General features: G+C 39.9%; 2 pseudogenes; both read right to left on the bottom strand.

Annotated features, from left to right (window-relative positions):
* Nucleotides 1-247: 247 nt before the first annotated feature.
* LOC131755514 (RNA/RNP complex-1-interacting phosphatase-like) overlaps nucleotides 248-17755 on the bottom strand; it is a 248669-nt pseudogene continuing 231161 nt past the window's right edge.
* Nucleotides 12965-17687, bottom strand: LOC131755444 (UDP-N-acetylglucosamine--peptide N-acetylglucosaminyltransferase 110 kDa subunit pseudogene; annotated as a pseudogene).

Here is a 17755-nt window from a genome sequence, read left to right as displayed (position 1 = left end):
TTTTGGGAGGGGTGAAGATACCCTGATGATTGGGTAAAGCAGAACATGACAAAAACACTAAAAATTTTCTGCACACACACACACTAACATTACAAGTCTATTCAGAAGGAAATACACCAAAAGAGGAAGATAGAATTTTTAAAAATAATTTACAAGGGATGCCCTTTATTACTTTTTATCAGTTCTAAAATATCATCCTCCTTTAAAAAAATTTAAGACCGGAATGACAGATTATTTCCTTCACTGTTGGAAATACTGCAAATTTATCAGCGGAGCTAAGTATCAATATAAGTTTTCCTTAAGCTCGAACACATAAGGGAGCACTAAAATAGATTATAAACCTCATTTGACCTGATCTTATAAAAAGTCACTCTGGCTGTCTTCAGTCCTGTTCTGTCTCTAGATAGATTTCCACGGTAGGCTTGTGTCACTTGGTCCGTCTATAAGAGGTCGGATAGGGTAGTCTGTAGTAACCGCCAGGATACCACCTTCTGTTCTCAGCTGCTTGACTGGCATTTGGCTTTACATTCCAAGAGTACCTCCTGTGTAAACGGTCCTCTCCGTGGGGACCAGGAGGAGAAAAATGGCCTCTCTGGTAAATGTTCTGATTCTGTGAAAATTTTCTTAAACAAAAGTAATACACCATTATTTGTTTTAATCAATATACATAATAAGCTTTATAAAATTATACATAGATACTCTGGTTCTACTGTTTTCTACCTGTGTGATTTTAGCAGATAAAATTGCTTAATTTTGGATTTTGTAGTTCTTTATAAAATAGAGCTAATAATACCTTCCATCTTCATGGATTGTTTTGAAGGTAAATTAAGATGCTATACTTCAGTTACCCACCACAATGCCTCGGCACACTGTAGGTTCCCAGAAGCCTTTCCACCTTTCCCTATAGAGATAAATGCGCATACTATTCTAATCAGATACATTCTCTCCAAGTGTGGCAAGGTTGACAGGAAACAGAATAAGCTATTTATTTTTGAAACCAGGAGCCTACTTTCACTTTGTAACTAAATACATATATAAATTAATTATAACATGTAGAAATTCTAACCATGGCACATGCAACAAACTTGGAAAGTTAAAATTTAATTGTCTCAAAAGCAACATCAGTAAATCTAATATAATCATACAAAAGAAAATTTGGAAATCTGAGAAAAGTAAACACCCCCCAAAACCCCTCAATCCCACTTAATCTAAGTAAACTGGTTAATATTTACTTTTGGTCTTTTTCCCCCTAGCATCTTTTTTAGACTGCTGAATCATAACCTATTATTTTCACTTATCATAAGTAAGCTATCACTTTCAATGGCTTTATAAAATATCATACTATGGATATAATAATTTACTTAGCTATTCTTCATCGTTAGAAATGCAAACTGCTACCAATTTTTCCACTACTGTAAAAAATGCTGGGATTAACATCCCAGAACATATACAACTGTATCCGAAGCCCCTAGTCCAGGGTCTGATACATAGTAGGGAGTTTGAGGAATGTGCTGAATGATTAAATGCATGTAGATTTTTCCATATTTTTAAGTATTTCTGTAACCTCATGGCAGAATTACTAGGTATGAACATTTTTATGGCTATTACAGTTATGTTTCAAAAGGGCTATATCATTTTTCAGTGCCCCTGGCAACACAAGCAACACCTTTTTGAAATGTTTACATCTGCTAAAAATGCCAAACATCTTTTTGAAAACTGAAAGTTTACAATGTGCTAAAGTACTTTATTAACTCATGTAATAATCAACAACAATCCCAAGGTATATGTTATTAACATTTTACTTATAATATTATTAACATTTCCATCTAACTGGTAAGAAAATAGGAATTTAGAGATCTTACTCAAGACCACGTACAGGGTGAACAGCAGAGCCAGGATGCACACCCAGGTCCAGCCGGACAATCAATACACTGGACTACCTTGTCAAACACTTGCTAAATTAACAGCCAAATAGCAAACACTGTTGTTGTTTTAATTGTATTGAGGTTTTTCCTGTTTCCCAAGTAAAAGTATGTTTGTGATTTATGTGTTCAACCCCTTTGCAAGTTTCTCTACTGGAATTTTACCATTTTCCCTATAATTTGTATTTACTCTTTAAATAAAGCAACCTTCTTTATTCTGAAGACTATACCACTATTAATGCAGCCTAAGAATGTAAGATCCTTTCTGACACTCACATCAAATTATTGGTTTAAACTAAGTTTAAGAATCAATGAAAATTTCTAAGTCCTCTTCCCAACTGCCCTTGAAAAATCACCTATTCCCCCTCCTATACTTGATTTTCCAGCCCTAAATGCAAACTATGGAACATACAATACCTCCTGGTTGACACTGATCAGCAAGAAAACACCAGTTCTTCACAGTATAATGTGTTTGCACTAATTTATAGTATTAATTTCTATTTCAATTCTAGAAAAAGGGAAAGCAGAGATACCTTTCTGATTGCTGCAAACCTTGGGTCTGGGTATGGAAATGCCGAGATGTTAGGTAACCTGGGGTCCGAGGTAGGTTATACTTCGGTCCTTGGTTAACAGACTTATTAGCTGTGTGAACTGGTTCCATCATGTGCTCTGAGTCTTCAAAGCCACTTGTTCTGGATACACTGGAATCCCGATTCCTCAAACAGCATGTTTCCACAAAATATTACTGGTCTGCAAATTCAGTAGCCAATTTAGGACTATATTTTGGCCCGTGAAAATAACAATTCCATCCCCCCCCCATTCCTATTTGTTTAGGTTTCCTCGAGCAAGTAAACAAGGTACAAGAAGAAGGGATATGTGCAACTTAAATGATATAAGAATAGATCTTCCTAACCACAAATATCACATATAATATGCAACTTACTTTCTGATGGGACCATTCTGAAGGTCTTCAATGAAGTTTTGTCTTTCTAAGCAATGTCCACGGCTCCTATTGAATACTGAGGAGTGGATGAACTGTTAGAATAACTGTACAAAGAGCAAATCTTTCCCAGAGAGAGCAGTTCAAAGCTGAAATCCAGGGACTTCCCTGGTGGCACAGTGGTTAAGAATCCGCCTGCCAGGGGGCTTCCCTGGTGGCGCAGTGGTTGAGAGTCTGCCTGCAGATGCAGGGGATACGGGTTCGTGCCCCGGTCCGGGAAGATCCCACATGCCGGCGAGCGGCTGGGCCCATGAGCCATGGCCGCTAAGCCTGCGTGTCCGGAGCCTGTGCTCCACAATGGGAGAAGCCACAACAGTGAGAGGCCGCGTACCAGAAAAAAAAAAAAAAAAAAAAAAAAACAGAAAAAAAACCCTGGGGAATATTAAGAGACCTAAAGGGAAGTAAAATTTTGAAACTTCACTTGAAGTAATAAAACACTGATTCCAGTAGGCTATGATAAGTTACATATGTATAGTGTAATGCCAAAAGCAAGCACTAAGAAAACTATGCAAACAGCATACACAAATGATTATAAATAAATTAAGTTAAAATGGACTTACTAAAAAATGTTTAAGTCACCCACAAGAAGGCAAAATAAGAGAAAGACAGGATTGAGAAACTAATGTAAAAGACAAAACAAAAAATAAAATGGTAGACCTAATCTTTAACATAGCAATAATTACATTAACTGTAAATGATCCAAATAACCAAATCAAAGACAGAGATTGGAAGAGTAGATTAAAAAATCACAAGCATGTTGCAACTATATACTGTCTATAAGAAGCTTACTTTAAACATCATGATATAGGTAGTTCAAAGTAAAAGGATGAAAATGATATATCATGTGAACGTTAATCAGAAAAAGCAGGAATGGCTATATTGATATCAGATAAAGTAGATTTCAGAGCAAAGGAAATTATTCGGGGCAGAGGGTCATTACATGAAGATAACAGGAATAATCCACCTAGATGACCTAGTGATACTAAATGTGTGTGCACCAAACAACAGAACTTCAAAATACATGAAGCAAACACTGAAAAAGGTAAAAGGAGAAAATTTTAAATCCACAATTATTATTTGACACTTCAACACAGCAATTTATAGAACTATCAGAGAGAAAAATCAGCAAGGATATGGAAAAAATGAAAACATTGTCAATCAGCAGGATATAACTGATGTTTGAAGAACACACTCAATAAGAACAGAATATATATTCAAGTGTCCGTGGAACAGTCACTCATATACCATATACTGGGCGATAAAAAACATGAGTAGATTTAAAAGAATTAAAATCATAGAGAGTATGTTCTCTAGCCATAATGGAATCAGACTACAAATCAGTAACAGAAAGACAACAGGAAAATCTTCAATCACATGAAAGCTAAACATCACAATTCCACATAGCTCCTGGGTGAAAAAGACAGCATCAAGGAAAAATTATTTAATGCATAGAATAAAAGAAAAAGGAGATATAACATCAAAGTTTGTGGAATGAAGTGAAAGCAATGCTGAAAGAGGAGTCTATAGCACTAAATTGGGAAAGGAAATATTTCAAAGCAATAATCTAATTTTCTATATTAAAATAGTATAAAAGGAAGAGGAAAAACACTCAACAAGCAGAAAGAAGGAAATAATAAAGATGAGACAGAAATCCATGAAACTGAAAACATCGAAATAGAGGGGAAAATCAGTGAAACAAAAGGCTGGTTCTTTGAAATAAACAATCTAATCAATAAACATCTAGCAAGACTGATAAAGATAAAAAGAGAGATGGCACAAATCACATATATCAGAAATGCAACCAGGGATACCATGACATATCGTGCAGGTTAATAAGGGACAAGTTATTATGAACAAGTCTACACTATATATTCAAAAATGTAGATGAAATGGACCAATGCTTCTACACCCCAAACTACCAAAACTCAGCCAAGATGAAATAGATAATCTCAATTTTCCTGTAACCATTTGAAACACTGATTTTTCATTTAAAAACTCCCAAAAGAGATCACCTCTGTGCTTTGTGACCACCTAGAGGGGTGGGATAGGGAGGGTGGGAGAGAGGGTGATGCAAGAGGGAAGAGATATGGGAACATATGTATATGTATAACTGATTCACTTTGTTGTAAAGGAAAAACTAACACACTATTGTAAAACAGTTATACTCCAATAAAGATGTTTAAAAAAAAGACTCCCAAAAGAAATATTCAGGCTTAGATGTTTCACTTTTACCCAAGACTTAAAGAATTAACACCAATTTTACATGAGTAGATAAAAGACAGAAGTAGAGGGAACAGTTCCTAATTAATTTTATGAAGCCAGTATTACCTTGATACCAAAACCAGACAGGGATAGTATAGAAAGAAGAAAACTACGGACCAATATTTTTTATGAATTGGCTGCAAAAATCCTCAGCCAAATATTAATAAATTAAATCCAGAAATATATAAAGAGAATAATATACCATGATCAAGTGGTATTTATTCCAGTTATGCAAAGTTGGTTAAGTATTTGAAAATCAAACAGTGTAATCCACCATATCCTATAGATTAAGGGGGAAAAGTCATGTGAGCCTATCCATTAATGCAGAGAAAGCATTTGACAAACTCCAATCCCATTCATGATTTTAAAGAAAGAAGAAAAAAAACTCCAAGCAAACTAGGAATAGTTTGAAACTCATAGAGATGACCTACAAACAACCTATACCAACATAATATTTAACTGTGAAAGACTGAATGCTTTCTCTGTCAGATCAGAAACAAGGCACCGATATCTGCTCTCACCACTTTTATTAAATATATTACTGGAGGGTCTAGTAAGAAAATAAAGCAAAAATAAATAAATAAATACATAAATTTAAAAGTTAAAGTTTTAAAAAGTTTATTTAAAAGAAAAAAGGACTATTCCTACTATGTAAAATAGGAAGGAATATATCCTACTGAATGTTGAATAGTAATATATCCTATTATATTGATTAAGGAAAAGTAAAAATGTCTCTATCTGAAGATGAGATGAAAATCTAAATGGAGAAAATGCCAAAGAACACACAAAAAGCTTGAGAAATAATATTAGTTTGTCAATGTTTTAGAGTACAAAATCAACAGAATTTTATCAAATTATATATTAATAACAAATGTGTAGAAGCTTAAATAAAAATATGTGATGCCATTTACAATTGACCTAAATAAATACTTAAATAATAAGCCCAATAAGACATTTATAGGACCTGTATACTGAAAATTACAAAATGCTGATGAAGAAAAATTGAAAAGTCCCAAACAAATAGGGAGACATACCTTGTTCATGGATTAGAAAACACAACGTAATGAAGATGTCAATTCTCCCCAAGTTAAGAGGCTTAACACAATTACTCTTTAAATGCCCTCAAGGTTTCTGTGGATATAGACAAGCTTATTCTAAGATTTATATAGTAAGAAGAGGCTGAAGAATAGCTAAAACAATTTGTAAAGGAAGATTAAAATGGGAGGAATTAACCTACCCAATTTCAAGATTTTGCAGTAATGATGGAGGGTAGATACATAGATCAATGGAATGGAATAGAGAACCCAGAAATAGACTGACATAAATACATTTAACTTGTTTTTGACAGCAGTGCAAAAGCTATCAAGAAAGAATAGACTTTTCAAAAAATGGTACTGAAACAGTTGGATATCCCTCAACAAAAACAAACAAACAAAAAATGAACCTTAACCTAAACCTCCACACCTTACACAACAACTAAATCAAAGTGGATCATAATCGTAAATGTAAAAGCAGGACATTTTTAGGGGAAAAAAGGAGAAAATCTTTGGCATCTAGAACTAGGTGAATAATTCTTAGACTTGACACGGAAAGTATGATCAATAAAAGCAAAAACTGATAAACTGGATCTCATCAAAATGAGTTAAAAATGCTTCCTAGAAGATCCTTTTAAGTGGATGAAAACTCAAATTACACAGTGGGAAAACATATTTGAAAATCCCATATGAGACAAATGACTTGTATACAAAGTCATTTCTCATATACATATATGTCATATACAAAGAACTCTCCAAACAACTTAAAAACATCCAACTAGAAAATAGGCAGAAGACAGGAACAGACATTTCATGGAAGAGAATATACACATGGCAAAGAAGCACATGAAAAGATGTTCAACATCATTAGCCATTAGGGAAATGCAAATTAAGACCATAATGACATATCAGAGAATAACTAAAATTAAAGTATAGTGACAATATCAAATGCTGGCGAGTACGTAGAAAAATTACATCACTGGTGGAAAAATAAAATGGTTTAGCCACTCTGAGAAACAGCTTGACAGTCTCTTTTCATCCTAAAAGTAGATTCACCCTACAACGCAGTAATTGTACTCTTGAGCATTTATCCAAAAGAAACAAAAACTTAATGAAGTTCCCACAGAAACTTACATAGAAATGTTCCTAGCAGTTTTATTTTTAATAGCCAAAAACTGGCAACTACCCAAATGTCTTTCAATGGATGAATGTGGAAACAATATGTGATATGATAAAATCTTACGATAGAATACTACCAAGCAACAAAAAGGAACAAATTATTAATATAGGCAAAAATTGAAATGAACTTCAAGGGAATGATGCCGAGGGAAAAATTTTAAAGGCCAATCTCTGAAGATTAAGTAATTGATGATTATGTTTACTTATTATTCTTAAAATAACAAAACTGTGGCGATGGAGAACAAATAAGAAGTTGCCAAGGCTTAGAGATGGGGGTAGAAGGTACAGTGGGGGAACTTTGTGAGGTTTTTGTGGTCCCAGGACAAATAATACAGCAATCTTGGTTTTAATCCCTAAAGATTTTTAAAAGCAATTCCTAATAAGAGGTGTCCAGATATTTAGCAATGGCAGCAGATCAGAGGTATAGCTCCCCAACATGACAACTTCAAAAGGGATCCTACGAATTCAATGCAGATGTTGATTTTAAAAAGGCCAGTCACAATAGTTAAATGGTATATATCTTAGCGCTATTATTCTAAGTATCCAGCTATACCAGAAGGACTAGCAGGATTTTCTGTACATTCAATCTTATTTAAGACAGTAAATCTTATAATAAGACAGTGAAAAAAAGAAAAAGAAAACAACACAAACCTCAGCTACTGTTGGATACTCTCACAGGAAGATGAGGTGAAAATATGTAGCAGCGGCTCAAAAGCTTAAGCGGTGGCCCCTAAATTTGGCTGCACATTAGAATCATCTGAAGCACTTTTTACAAACCCTCACACCGACGGTTGGTCATCCTAGACCAATAAAATCATTTTAAATCTCCCCAGACGACGCCAATGTCTAGCCAGAACTGAGAACCAGCGGACTAAGCAGAAGGGGATGTTTCCACAAAGATTTCTTAACAATAAGTCCTTTCACCCAATCAGATTTACCTCCCCGCAAAGGGGCAAAGAAGGCTAGATGTTGTCCATCCTTGCTTAGCTTTAATTAGCACTTGTGACTTGCCCAAAACCTAGATCGTGTTTCCCCTAAATTTCATGTTATTGCCTACGTTTTTCAAACCCAGGGCTAAGGGCTTTGCCGGGATGAGATTTTAAGTGCTCACACAGGGAAGTCCCTGGCAAACCAGGACAGCGGTCACTCTACATTGACATGTAAAGCATCCTCCATAACCCTGCCAGTGCTCCCAGATACTAGTCTGTGCCAACCAGTGGAGCAAAGGCGTTCTCCGTGACTACCACGGCACATGCTGCTGGACTTGCCTTGGCTGGTCCCGATCTTTTCCAGGCGCCGCTCCCCTTCCCCTGCTGGTGGACGCTTTGGCCAGCTGACAATGCAGATATGTTCAAACTTTAAGGTGAAGAAAAATCATCTGGAGGGCCTGTTATAACAGAGATCACTGAGCCCCACCAGAGTTGCTGATTCCATAGGGCTGGGACAGGGCCCTTCAACTGGAATATCGAACACATTATCAGGGGACGCTGCTAAAGCTGGTCAGGTTGTCACCGAATGCAGGTTCGTGTGTCTGAAGCACAGGGAGGCCCAACATACCTAAAGGTTGGAGTGTGGAGCAGAGACAGGTTTGTTGCAGGATCGAGCAAGGAGAGGGGTTGGCCCGTGTTCCAAAAAACCCTGAAATCGCCAAAGGATTTCAGCAAAGGATTTTTAAAGGCCAGGTGAGGGAGGGATGTCCCAGGGAATGTGATTACCTCGTGCACAATCCTCTGACTGGTTGATGTTGAGGCCACAGGGCAGGTAACATTATCCATCCTTAGGTGCCAGAAGGTCTGGGGGCTACGTGCTCATGATCATCAAGGAGTTAATTTCTTCCATTCGGTGGTGGTTTTTAGCATCTGAAAACCCAAGAAATATGCCTGAGATACTATTGTCTGAGTACTTCAGAGAGGAACTACAGCAGAGGATATGGGGGATGGGTCTGTCCTAGGAAGGCCCCATAGGGTACTGCTTGCTTACAAGGGGACCATACTTTGAGAACCACTGCTCTACTGGCTTGGAATGTTAAGAAAGTAACGGAAGAATCCCTCCCCAGATCTAGATTCTAGTATCGCCAGCTATTCTGGTGGGGGGAAGGGTAAGTTTTGTCCTTGCTTGGACTTCTTGTTCATTTATATCGAAGCCTATTGGAGGCAGTGCGCTCGGCGGTCCTGCACAGCTGTCTTTTGCTTCAACGGTGTTTGCAATGAACAGACCCAGGGACGCTCCTTGCTCCAGCCCCCGACCACCCTCCTACCTTTCTTCCAGTCGCAACCTTTAGAATCAGCCACTCACCTATGCTCAGCCTCCAGGACAGGCCAGCACCGTTTTGTGAGCTTAAATCCTTGTCACTGATCAACCACAAGTTCCCAGCTTCCTCAGAATTATTCCATCGAGGTGGAGGCCGCCGTCCACCGCCTGTTCAGCCTGCATCTGTGGACACTTACCTCTCTCTGAGCTTCTGTTTCGACAGCAGCAATGGGACTCTGGACAGTGTGGGCCACATTTGGCGCCAACTGGCTGAGGAGGAGTGCGAGGGCGCCCAGCGCCTCTTGAAAATGCAAAACCAGTGCTGCGGCCGCGCCCTCTTCCAGGATGCGCAGAAGCCTTCTCAACATGAGCGGGGTAGAACCCAGGACGCTGTGGAAGCCGCCATTCTTAGGGAGAAGAACCTGAACCAGGCACTATGGGATCTGCGCGCCCTGGGCTCTGCCCGCGCGGACTCCCACCTCTGTGACTTCCTGGAGAGCCGCTTCCTGGAGGAGCAGGTGAAACTCATCAAGAAGATGGGCGACCACCTACCTGACCAAGCTCCGCAGGCTGGCTGGTCCGCAGGCTGTGCTGGGCGAGCATCTCTTTGAAAGGCTCACCCTCGAGCACAAACAGGAGTCTCTGAAGTCCAGCGGCCTCTGAGGAGCCCCTCTGGCGTCAGAGCTTCCGCCTGAAGCCCCGCTCTGCAGCCACGAGGCAGCTTTGTAACCGCCCTGGAGCCCTCTCCCAAGCCTTGGACCAAATGGAAACAATAAAGCTTTTTGCAGAAGAAAAAAACAGCCTATTTGAAACACAAACAGAATTAGGAGAAAAAAAGAAATATATATATATATACGTATATATTCACGTTCTCTTAACATATGAATTGCCCCACTTTATCTGTGTGAAATCAGTTTGTTCCCCTCATTGGGCTGGTTCTCAAGCTTTGCTGCTCATTTGAATTCCCTAAAGAGCTTTTAAGAAAAACATTGGCGTCTGGGTCCCAGCCCCAGAGATTTTGATTCAGGAGGTGTAGGGAGGAGCCTGGCACGGGGAGGTCTCAGAGGCCCCCAGGTGATTCTAATGTGCAGCAACTTTGTGAACCACCTCTTGGCTTCAAGCCAGCTAGCGATCTAAGCCAGCTAAATCTAAGACACATGGGCTAGTGCGTGAGCTCCGTGGCTAGGTGTATTTCATTTTCTTCTTCCTGGAAGATTCGTGCCAGGGAAAATGATTGATAGTTGTAGTACTTCTCTGAAATGGATTGAAATTTCCAATTAGCGTGAACAGGGGAGGGTGAGTGGGTGAATGCAATAAGGTGTATCATTTACGTATTGCCCTATGTGTATGGCTAGAAGCTTTTGCAACTGAGGTCTGCCCTGCTTTTCATGCTAATGGTAATGCTTGTCCTCCTAATGCAGCTGTAAACTTTCTAAACCCATAGGTAGACAGCATCACAAAATATTTACCCCTCCCCACTGGCCCACTCTCAAGCTTCACTCCCCTTCCCCAATTCACAAATGTACATCAATGCGCTTGAGACCAATATCAACATATTGACCTTCAATTCTTCTACTTTGCAGCTTCCCTCTTATCAGGAGGTGTCAGCATTTCGTGCAAGGACAAATGCTTGCCTCTTGGTGACTAATGTAGACAATGCCTCCAAGAGGCAAATAGCCCTTAGGGAGGGGGAAAAAGTCTTTCAAAAAGTTGACGCCCAGAGGAGGCATTTTCAGTCATCTCAGCTTAGAGGTCAAATATCCAAAAATTTTTTTAAAAGGTTAAAAAGAAGAAGAAGAAGAAAGCAAGGAAGAAAAGAAGGAAACAATTTTCTTATCTCATAGTAAAAAGGCAGTTTTCCTTAAAAAAAAGACTTAAGCCTTAAATTCTCTTTCCTAATCAAAATGTGCTTTTCCTTCTTTAGACCATTCCTCTTATATCCTGTATTATTCATGATGTTTAATTCTTGAAATAGCACGTGGCTGAAAACAGAAGCTCACGTCTTGTCCACTATGAATTAAATCTTTTCCTAGGACCCGTCTACAATGTACAATTTGGGGTCTGCCAACATAAGTATTTTCTCTGAAATAAGTTACAGCATTTTGCCTTTGCAATATATAGGGATACAATATATTGTTAACACAATATAGTTAATATAGTCAGTATAGTCAGTACAACTATAACGCACGTGATATGATGCCGCTTTGGTGATTTTCTTCATCCATGTAATTCTGAAATTTGACAGTATAGTTTTCATTTTCTAATGAGCTGAGTATTACCTTTGCAAGGATAGAAAAATAAAATAAATTCATAATATTCTTGTGTGGTTTGTCCCTGGGGTGGATTACCACAATGGGGGGTTATCTGAGCCTTTCCCCAAGTCATTAAGAAACCTCCAGCGAGCAGCCCCTTGTCCTCTCCAGGGAGTGGGGGGAAAGGATCTTTAATCATCATAATCCTGGGAGGAGAAATCTCAGAAATAAGACATCTGCTTCTGTGCCTTGTTGTTTTGCAGAATAGCAATGATTGCTTTAGCAGCTTCTATTGCCGTATGTGTACAATAAGTAGATGAACATAAAACTGAATGAACACATAACAGAAGGATAAACCCACCCAGCTTAACAAATCCACTCTCTCACCTGCTGTGCCCTGAAACATGAAAGAATCACGGGATCATAAGGATTAATAAAATAACAGTCTCTGTTAACAATATTGACAGGAGGTATAAGGATAATTTGTCCGATTTGGGACCAACAGCTTAACTGCTTAATTCTTTTTTTTAAGGGCAAATCATTCATGTATTGTTTAAAGATTGCAAGAGAACATCTGAATTTCGGGAGCACAATTTAAATGTTTTACTTTTTGGATAAAGCAGAGTATAATAGAAAAAACAATTAGTTTCCAGTAATATCTATATCTCTATGCAGAATTAAGTCTTCCACAGACATGTTACCTGGAAACAAAACCCTGTTACAATAAGCAAAGCTTCAACCAGAGCGGCTACTTTTCGGGCCAGGGGAAAGGTTCATCCCTATAGGAGGATGATGTGCTGTGTAAAATGGCTGCAAGGTCACAGCCTTGAGGGCGCTGGAAGCCTATTATTCTATTCCACATTAAGTAGTTTGGTGAACTTCAAACGTCCGTTCATCTGCAACCAAGCTGGCAACCTTTAACTGATATTTCAAGCAGGTAAAAAATAAATTAAAAGAAATCCCTACACTGATGTTCCTTGATTTACACTGTTAAATGGCTCATTAACATGTAATTCTGTTTAAGAATTATATTTGAGACTCCTTGCTCAGATTTTGGTTCCCAGTACAAATCTTTCAGAGATTCAAGTTCTGATTAATCAATAATTTGTCAGCTAGGATACATTCAGGCAACAGCTGCAACTACAGAACAGGTGCACTGCCTCAGCGCCTTGGAAAGACATAATCTTGCGCACTACTAGCAGAAAAAGTATCGGTTACCAGACAGCATATGTGCAGTACAGCAAGACAAAAACATATATTCATATGTTGGCTTGTTTAAGCCTCAAGCCCTCGATCTTTGTTGAAATACAATAATTTCATTCCTATGGTTTTCAATACCAAAAACTCAACCTCCAGGAGGGCTAAAGTCTAATTTGTACTCCAAACCAAGTAGCAGTGCAGTTTGCTACTACTGAGGCTGAATCCATAAAGACTTCAAGACCACGTCCAGAAGACAAGTTATTATATATAATACCCTAAAAGTTCTGAAACATAATTATCATATACATAGCTGGTCCTTCAGAGCTTTTTACCTATAACATGTTTTTTGGTGCCAGTTATTTAATGTACTGGAGATAACTGTGACTTACCGATCAAATAGTTGAATACTTATACTTACTTGGGATTTCATTTCTGCTGAACGACAAAGGAAGAACAGGACTCAATTAAAAAAGACAAACTTTAGAAATGAAAGTAAAAATCTTACCACACACTGTCACTTTTGGAGGCAGCATAGAGGGGCAGTCAACGGTAAAACACTGGTGAAACAGGTCAAAACTCTAGGCCCAAAATCCATTATTATTATCATCGGTGACAGTACCACCACTGTGCCCTTCATAATTACTCATCACTCCTAAGATTCTTCATTTGGCACCACACGTTGTGTTTAAGAGAAACACTCTGGGAGGTTTTGAATGAGACTTGTTTTTTTGTTAGCCAAGTTACAGGACAATTTTTAGCGTGGGGAGAAGGGAAGAAGGAAACGGACCAGAAAAAGAATTTAAGCCATCATCTAGAAACCAACAGAGCACTGATAGTTCCAAACATTATGTCAGACACTAAAATCACTGATCTAGGCTCAAGTGGTTTATAAAACCTATAAAAAGACTACATCAGCAAAGTCCCCATTTATCTGTAGAGCTCAGAAACTAAAACAAGGAATATTTTAGCTTAAAACCTTATCTCAAGAGAATCATATACACTTCACATGAAGAAAAATACCTGAAACCAAACATTTTTAAAAGCTCCAATACCCAAAATATAAGAAAAAATAATAATTCAGAAGACTCGATCAATCCCTGATAATCACAAACGGCTGGGCAATCTCTATCTCCCTTCCACACTTACCATCCATCCCATGGAAGACCAAGGGAGATGAGACCTCCCAGACTTACGCAACAGCTGGCTGCTGCAAAGTTCTCTGGAGACTCCTTGTGGAACAGCAGCTTCGCATCTCTTGTGTCTCTCCCTATCATGATCATGCAGGAAGCAAGGCTGGCTGTGCTATTTCTTATCATTGTCTGTCACCCATGTGCAACACGGGTGTTGCACAGAGAAGTAAAAAGTTGTACAGAGAAGTAAAAAGTAGTTCCCTTTCCCCCAGAACGTTGAGGCTGACGTACAGGGGTAATTCTCCCATGCACACAGTCATTATTTAGGCCGACTCAGTGACTTCAACAGGCTTCATCATGTGATCAGGTTTGTTGCCAGCTGCATAATGCTCCCACATCTGTAGATAGAGCTGCTCTAGTTCCATTGTGTATTGTTTGGTGTTGAACAGAGGGCTAGATATTCTCTGCTTCCAGAATTTGCCACGAATTTTCTTCAGGTATTCTAGGTCAGTTCCCAGTTTCACAGCTATGTCTTCATAGTCTTGTCTATTTTTAGCAATAAGCTCAGGACAGCCTAAACAAGTGAGCTGGGAAGCTGCAACTCGGGAAGCGAGAGTCTCTCCTGGCATAGTCACCATGGGTGTCCCTGCCCAAAGCACATCCATCCCTGTGGTGTGTCCATTACAGAGTGGAGTGTCCAAGCAGACATCAGCCAGCTGGCCTCTGCGAACATGTTCCTCTTTAGGAGCAACAGGTGAAAAGATGATACGGTTCTGGGGAAGGCCCAGATTTTGTGCGTACCGTTGAATATTAGGTTCTCCTAGCGCTGGAAAACGCAACAGCCACAGTACACTATTGGGAACACGCTTCAGAATGCTTGCCCACATCTGCAAAGTAGGTGGGTCAATTTTATATAACTGATTAAAGTTACAGTACACAATGGCATCTTCCGGTAACCCGTACTGAGAACGTGTGGTTACAATAATGGTACGGGGAACCTCCTCTCCAGTGGCAGCCTTATTGTTGATCTGGGGAGTTGCCAGTCCATTGCTAATACTGAATCCATTAATTGTTATCTGAATTTGTCCTCTGTTAATCATGTCAATAACTGCTTCTGCAATAGAATTCATAGAAATGACAGGCATATTAAGAGCCGTATTACTGCTGTCTGTGTTGTCTTCTCCATCAGGACATTTCATCTTGACTACTTTCACATCTGGTAGACTATCAAGAAATGCTTTGAGGTCGATGCCATTCAGCACAATCCGATTGTCATAAATGTGCCCATTGGACTTAAAATCGATGACCGCTTTTTTCTTCAGGTGAGGGAACATGTTAGCGTGATCACCAATAAAGAAAGTACGGGGCATATAAGCCAGTTTCTCAGAATACTGCTCAGCAGCTTCAGCAGGTGAAGTTTCCTGATCAGTGATGATATAATCCATGAAAAACGCGCCACTAGTCCCAGGGTACCCCAGCCACATTGCCTGAATAGGAGCTGGCCTGAGAGCAAAGAGTTCATTTCGAGCACCCCTGGTATAACCATTCATATTTACAAGGATGTGTATACCATCTTGATGGATGCGATCAGCTGCTTTTCCATCGCATGGAATCTGAGAAAGATCAATGAAATGATGGGCTTCTGACATCACCTTCACTCGGAAGTTTGTGCCATCATCTGGGCTCAGGGCATAACAGAATACCTCAAATTTGTCAGAGTTGTGCATGCCTGGAATAGACTGCATAAGATGAGAAGTAGGATGATTCCCAAAGTCAGAACTCACGTATCCTACACGCAGTCGGCCACCACTGAGCCGCAAGTCTTTTGGATGTTCATACGGTGGTTTGTGAAGGACATTTATATTATCCAAGCAGGCGTTCCCATGCCTCTCAGCAATAGCCTTTCTGAAGCCATGAGAAAGAGGATACAGCATACTATGATGAGGTTGCACGGAAGGCAACCTGTTCTTCTCTAACTGGTCAGCCACAATGCCGACCAACTTCTTCATTCGCTCATCATAGTCTGTCCAATCACAGACAAGCTGCAGGCAATGAGCCAAATTACAATAAGCGTCAGGTAAATCAGGTTGAAGCTTCAGAGCGGTGCGATAAGAAGCAATTGCTTCTGGAATATTCCATGAATCCTTGTGAATGGCAGCCAGATTGCTGTGGGCATCCACAAATGCAGGGTTAATCTGAATGGCACGAATATAACACTGCAAGGCTCCCTGGACATCCTGCATCTCCATTAGAGTGTTTCCCATATTATAGTAGGCCTCAGAAAAGGTAGGACTGATTCGAATAGCCTCCTGATAATGCATCAGAGCTTCCTGCAGTTGTCCCTGCTGCTTCAATACACTTGCTAAATTTGAATGGGCAACAGCAAACTCTGGGAAGACTTCTAAGGCTTTATGATACAAGCGAAGTGCCTCTTCAATGTTTCCCTGTTCTCTTTTGATATTGGCTAGGTTATTCAGAGAGTCTGCATGGGTGGGGCACAGCCCGAGAGCTGCATTATAACAATCTTCTGCTTCGGCACCACTGCCCTTCTCTTTGAGAGCGTTGGCTAGGTTGCAGTAAGCATCAGGGAAATGGGGTTGCAATTCAATAGCTCGCCTGTAGGTGTCTATTGCCAGATCTATCAGGCCTTGCTCATAGTATGCATAAGCCAGGTTGCCATGTACCCCTGCATGATTTGGGCTCAAGCTTAGAGCAAAAAGGTAAGCTGCCACAGCTCTGTCAAAAATCCGTGCCTCTTTGAAGACATTTCCTAAATTGATATAAGCATCCAGAAAATGGGGGTCAAGGGTGACAGCCTTTTCAAAGTGATGAATTGCAAGCCAAATCTCCCCTTGTGCATTGAAAACACAGCCAAGATTACTCCAAGTTACTGCAAAGTTCGGTTGCGTCTCAATTGCTTTCAGATAACATGCCTTGGCTTCTTCCAAGCGACCCAGGGCTTTGAGCAGGTTCCCCAGGTCACTGAGAACACAGTACAAATCAGGATTGCACTGAAGAGCACAGACGTAAGCTTGTGCTGCCCCTTCCAAGTCACCTGCTGCTACCAAAGCGGCTGCCAGGTTAATATAACCATCGATGAAATCTGGCTTGAGATGCACTGCATACCGGTAATGCTCAATTGCTTCCTGCAACTGCCTTCCTTCTCTGTACACATTCCCCAAATTCGAATAGGCTTCTGCCAGAAGAGGGTTCTGTTTGATTGCCAGAGTACTAAAGTGGGCAGATCTGTCCAGACTTCGACACTGGAAGTGTATAGATGAAAGTAATAAAAGTACATCAGTATTGTCTGGCTCTTGTCTCCAGAGCTGCATGCAGTATCTCTCAGCTGCCTCAAAATCTCCCGCCTGATATTCTCGATGTGCCAACTCAGCTAACCCTTGGAAGGTTAGTTTCCTTGGCTCTGTGCTGTCGGCCACGTTGCCCACGGAAGACGCCATCTGGAGCTTCTGGAGGGAGAGAGAAAAGGGGATCACTGAGTCCTGCTGCCGCCACTACTGGCAAGAGT

This window comes from Kogia breviceps, chromosome 4 (assembly GCF_026419965.1).
Source record: "Kogia breviceps isolate mKogBre1 chromosome 4, mKogBre1 haplotype 1, whole genome shotgun sequence".
In the NCBI taxonomy this organism is placed as follows: Eukaryota; Metazoa; Chordata; class Mammalia; order Artiodactyla; family Physeteridae; genus Kogia; species Kogia breviceps.
This window is presented reverse-complemented; position numbering and strand designations above follow the sequence as displayed.